This window comes from Giraffa tippelskirchi, chromosome 5, assembly GCF_054371585.1.
Source record: "Giraffa tippelskirchi isolate mGirTip1 chromosome 5, T2T-mGirTip1v1.2.pri, whole genome shotgun sequence".
NCBI lineage: Eukaryota > Metazoa > Chordata > Mammalia > Artiodactyla > Giraffidae > Giraffa > Giraffa tippelskirchi.
The window spans coordinates 136,778,783-136,784,782 of record NC_137279.1 but is presented as its reverse complement, the minus strand read 5'-3'; the positions used below and the strand labels follow the sequence as shown (position 1 = coordinate 136,784,782).

The following is a 6,000-nucleotide window of genomic DNA, read 5'->3' as shown; positions in this document are numbered from 1 at the left end:
TTGAATTTTCTCTTAATTAGATTGAGCAGCTCACTTTCTCTAGCCATTCCTAAACTTGCACAATTATTCTTAAAAAGCAAATAGCACCTTTTATTTAACGAGTCAACATTTCTCAGAGAAATAAGTAGTACATTGTTGTTGTTGAGTCGTTAAGTCATGTCTGACTGTTTGCAACCCCATGAAACCCCATGGACTGTAGCACACCAGGCTTTCCTGTCCTTCGCTATCTCCTGGAGCTTGCTCAAACTCATGTCCATTGAGTCAGTGATGCCATCCAACCATCACATCCTCTGTCGCCCCCTTCTCCTCTTGCCCTCAATTTTTCCCAGCATTAAGGTCTTTTCCAATGAGTCAACTTATACATAGTATAAGCTAAAATGTTTGGAAATAAATATTGAGAAGAGTGGTTGCCAGATTTAAAGTAATAAATAAATAAAATTCACCTTAATTTTCAACCATGGTTCTGTCACATTCCACAGATGTTATTTAAATACACCTTAAACTTCCAGATCAGAAAAACTAAATTTTATTTAAACTTCCTTCTCTTTAATAAGACACTCAATAGTCATTTAACAGGATCATTTAGGAGGAAATTAAACTTCCTTTTCCTTCTTTATCCTGTTTCCAGGAAATCAGTGTTTCCAAATAATGAGTTTCAGCAGTAAGAATTTCTAATACTCTTGAGTGAAGTGCAATGAACACTAGCTAGAATCTAGAGCCTGGGCTTTAGTCTGGATAATTTAGCAAAATTTTTAACCTAGCTCCCTCTATTTTAAAATGGTGTAGGGTGTATTAATTTTTTATTGCTGCTGTAACAAATTACCATAAAATTGGTGGTTTAAAACAACATAAAATTATTATCTCACAGTTCAAGAGGTCAGAAATCTGACTCCGATCTCACTGGGCTCAAGGTCTCAGGAAGACTGTGTTCCTTTCTGGAGTCTCTGGGAGAGAATCTTTTTTTTTTTTTTTATTGACTGCACCAGGGCTTAGTTGTAGCACATGGTATCGTTAGTTGAGTCATGCAGGATCTTTAGTTTAGGTCTGCAGGATCTAGTTCTCTGACCAGAGGTGGAACTCTGGCCCCCTGCATTGGGAACAGAGAGTCTTAGCCACTGGACCACCAAGGAAGTCCTTCTAGGAGAGAATCTTGCTCTTACCAACTCTATTGGCTGCCCACATTTCTTGACTTTTGGTTGACATCTTCTTCTTCCCTCTTCCACTTTTTTACCTCTGTATCCACATTAGGCCCACAGGCATGGTCCAAAATAATGAGTTTTAGTGGTAAGAATTTTTTTCCAGCTAATTATCAACTTCAATTCCTTCTGCAATAATTTCCCTTTGCCATTCCAGGTAACATATTTAGATTCTGGGAATTAGGACATGGACATCTTTTGGAAGGGCATTATTCTGCCTACCATATCAGGTAACAAAATATTTCTGGTATATTTAAATGAAGAAAATCTATGATTTTTTTTTTAACAAAATCTAGCACGTATTTTTGGAGGAGAGAAAGGGTAGTTCATTATACCTCCACTGAGGAGAAACATTTGTCTTTACTACACTATTTAATAAATCCTCTGCAGTGGGTATTGCTGTCTTACTGAGTGCTCAATTTCTATTCTATCTTGTTTTGTTTCTGAGAAACTTCTGCTTCTCCACTAATGAGTCCCATGGGACTGTAAATCAGTTGCCTTGTTCTGCGGAAGAAGCAGAAATTTTTTTTTTTTTTCTTTTCATTGGACCTCAGAGTTCCAGACACGTATTCATCGTACACGACTAATACACGCACCGAAAAACCATCATTGATCCAATGTTGTACCTATTTTCTTCACTCACAAGAAGCAGAAATTTAACCCAAGGTGGCTACTGAATTCTCTCCTTAGAAACTGAATTATGGGAAAGGAACAAGATTTGTTGTTGTTGTTCCATTAGCTATTTCAGGGAAAAATGTCCAAGCAACAACTACTATTTGGACTCTGTGGGGCTGCCTGGTTCTTGAGCATGCCAAGCCTGGTTTTTCAGCTTTCTTCTTCTTCCTATAAGCAACTGTATATTCTTTCAATAAATTTCTGTTTTGCTTATTTTAAATAGAGTCGATTTCTAGTATGCAGTCAATCAAAGTGATAGCCCACTTTTTTTCTTGACTTGTATAAGTACATTTGCTGGTTCTGTTTCAGCTTGTCTGACCACTCCAGGCTCTTATATTAGGATTCTTTTAGTATTCCTCTCTCTTCTCCATTCTGTAACTGCCTGTTCCTGTTGCCTTTTTTCCCCACTTTTCTATTTTCTCTCTATGTGATTTCTTCCAGAGCTGCAGCTTTGACTCTCATGTTTACACTGATTCATGACTCCGGAACTGATCTAACTCTGCGTTTGCCCACTACTCATCATCCCCATATATTAATAGATGCTATATAACCAACTTAAACACAGTACAACCCAAATCATGCATCTCTCACTGATTTAAAAACTAGTTTTCTCTCCTTCATTCCTGATATCTGTTATCCGTTCACCTAAGAAGGAAGATTGATTGAGAACTTTAAGTTTTTCTTATTTTCACTCTATTGAGTATCTATTGCTTTTTTCTACCCTATATGACAATTTCTTCCAGAAAATGCATTTCTTACATTCCATGCCAATCATAGTATCCTGTCTCCTCTCTTCACAGGAATGGTCATGTGATCCATACAGAACAAATATGTAGAATATATTTGTAATAGATGGATACTGAGAAAGAAAAGCCATCGTTCTTTAAGTTGCTAAGCTGGAAGTATATAAATCTGTCATATGAAGAGAGCCTATTTAGCAGAATACAGTCAATGTATAAGCAGAATTAGGGTGAATAGGTGGAGATACACAGCCTTGAATCTAATACTAAAGTCGCGTCCAATCTAGACTTCCCAGTTCTTTGTCGCAATACATTTTGTTTTTCCTTTAAGCTAGTTTGAATTGGGCTTCCATGACTTGTATTATGCTAAAGAGCTTTCAGTTTCTAAATCCTCTTGCTCTTACATTCAAATGTCTCACATGCATTCTTTCTTTCTCTTCTATTGCTGCTACACCACCCAATGATTTCAAATCATTTTTCTATTACAACAGCTGCCTTATGGCTCAGCTTGCTGCCAATCTATAGTTCATTCAATGTATCCATCACCCTGTTATCAGTTAGCTTACTAATAAAATGTGAATCATATTGCTCTTTTCTTTAACTATCTTCAATGTTTCTCTATGACATACTGAACAAAGCCCTCACTTTCTAAAGGTCATGCAGTTGTTGTTGTTGTTCAGTCGCCCAGTCATGTCAGACACTTTGTGATCCCATGGACTGCAGCACACCAGGCCTTCCTATCCTTCACCATCTCCCGAAGTTTGCCCAAGTTCATGTCCATTGCTTCAGTGATGCCATCCAGCCATCTCATCCTCTGACGCCCCCTTCTTCTGCCATCAATCCTCCCCAGCATCAGGGACGTTTCCAATGAGTCAGCTGTTTGCATCAGATGACCAAAATACTGGAGTTTCAGCTTCAGCATCAGTCCTTCCAATGAGTATTCAGGGTTGATTTCCCTTAAGATTGGTATGATTTCCTTGCTGTCCAAGGGACTCTCAGGAGTCTTCTCCAGCACCATAATTTGAAGGCATCATTTCTTCAGCATGTAAGGATACTTCAAATGAGTATGATCTAGTCTGAGATTGCCATTCATTCACTTATTCACTCATTCAACAAATGTTTATTGAGCCCCACATTTTTTTTTCCAGACATCATTCTGGATACAGTTGACATGGTGATGTCAAAATAGCTTACAGCCCAGTGGTAAGATTATAACTCTTAACAACATCCTTCCATAGCATCTGATCTGGTGTGATCTAAGGATAGTTGTATAAGCCTCTGCTCTTTGTTTGGAGAAGACAATGGCATCCCAGTCCAGTACTCTTGCCTGGGAAACCCCATGGACGGAGGAGCCTGGTAGACTGCAGCCCATGGGGTCGCCAAGAGTCAGACACGACTGATTGACTTCACTTTCACTTTTCACTTTCATGCACTGGAGGAGGAAATGGCAACCCACTCCAGTATTCTTACCTAGAGAACCCCAGGGATGGAGGAGCCTGGTGGGCTGCCGTCTATGGGGTCGCACAGAGTCAGACACGACTGAAGCGACTTAGCAGCAGCAGCAGCAGCTTAGTTTGCTGTTCTTAGTTTTCAATAATCTTCCCCACCTGCTTAAGAGCAAAATCCAGTTCTAAATTCTCTGTTTGGTTGATCATTTAATAGTACTTATCTTTAAGTTTCCTTGGTGATTTATTTATTAGTTTTAATTAGTTTTATTTTACATAATTACTTCCAGGTCCTTCTTGCCATAAACAAAAAGTTCTTGAGGGCAGGGAACAGATTGTATTCATCTTTGTACCCTTATCATGTTTAATATAAAGGGAAAATTTTTCAGTATTTATTTATTTCACTGCACCTTGTCTTAGTTGCAGCATGTGGGATCTTTGATATTTAGTTGCAGCATGTGGGATCTAGTTCCCTAACCAGGGATGGAACTCAGGCCCCCTGCATTAGGAGTGCAGGGTCTTAGCCACTGGACCACCAGGGATGTCCCTTCATCATATTTTGCATATAATAAAGACTCTTCAAACTTGCTTTAATCATATTTGTTGAACAATCATTGTTGAAACATAAATGCAAAGAATACACCGTTTTATTGGGTTATTGTACCTATTAAATAACAAGTTACCTTAGATCCTTCTCATAGATTTTTCAATGTTAAATCACTCAAAATAATCATAATTTTATGATGGTTAAATATATTCTCATTTGCACTTACTTGATGTAAAATACAATATAAAAATAGCAAAATGACCTGGTCATATTTCCAACAACTATTTTAGCTTTATCTGTTCTGGTGATTGCAAAGGAAAAACAAGTATTTCTGACATATATTACTTTTGAGGGTGCTTTACTTTAAAAGGTCTTGGAAATCTAGTTCATAATTAAGTAAAAACTACAAAATAAATAGGAATAACAATTTACTAATTTCCCCCCACTTTCTCACTCCTTTCTGAAAAGGTGACTCTTAAGAAGAATAGAGGGCTCTTTGTTCCTAAGCCTTAGTTTCCTCATTTGCAAAATGTGGATAATAAAAACTAATCTTCATGAGATTGAGATTACATTTGTCTCTCACAGTAATAGTATATAATCTAGTACTCTGCTACTTAGCATTTGAGTGACCTTGGCCTAGTTACTTCACTTCTTTGAGCTTTTTTCTCATTTGTAAAGTGTGGCTAATATAATGTAGGTTTGTAGTGGGAATCAGATAAAAAATGACATATGAAAACGTTTTTATAAAGTACTAGAAAATGTAAGGATAGTTATTTCTAAAGCAACCTTTCCCTGCGACAGAGTGTTGCATGTTCTTAGATAAACTATTATATAGAAGGTAACTCAAAGTCTTTTCTCCATATCACTTCCTTCTTTCTGCATCTGCTTTCCTAGGGAAACAAAATATAGTTCTTCCTCTGTACTTGTCTAGGTTATAGAAAAGGCATTAGTGGCAAAGGATAGCAGTTGCCCTATGCTAGTACCAATCATTCAAGAATAACAGTTAATGAAATTTCTGCCCCTTCTACAAGTAAAAAACAAACACCAACAATTCTTAAAATAGTCTTTTAGATGCTATATAAACAATGGATTTCTAAAGAGAACTTTCTCTAATAGTGAAAAAGCAATTTGAATATAATTACAACTAGATGATCATGAATGTTTACTAACTGAAAATCATTCATGAAACTAAACTCAACGTATAATCTCTGAATCAAAGTAGCAGTGTAATATAGCAGTTTTTATTATTAACATAAAAAACAGAAATAATAGTATACTGAAAAAAGAAAATATTTCCAATTATTTATCATTTTTTCTTAATTAACAATTTCTTAACCAATGAATGATAAAATTGAGAGAGAAAGGGAGAAATTTCTAAGGTTGAATTTTTGCTTAAC

General features: G+C 36.7%; 1 non-coding gene across 1 annotated transcript; it reads right to left on the bottom strand.

The window, feature by feature from the left end:
- Positions 1-1,739: 1,739 nt before the first annotated feature.
- Positions 1,740-1,813, bottom strand: LOC145508109 (small nucleolar RNA SNORD113/SNORD114 family). Its single transcript, XR_014055368.1, has one exon. It is a non-coding gene; the product is annotated as a small nucleolar RNA SNORD113/SNORD114 family (small nucleolar RNA).
- Positions 1,814-6,000: the final 4,187 nt, after the last annotated feature.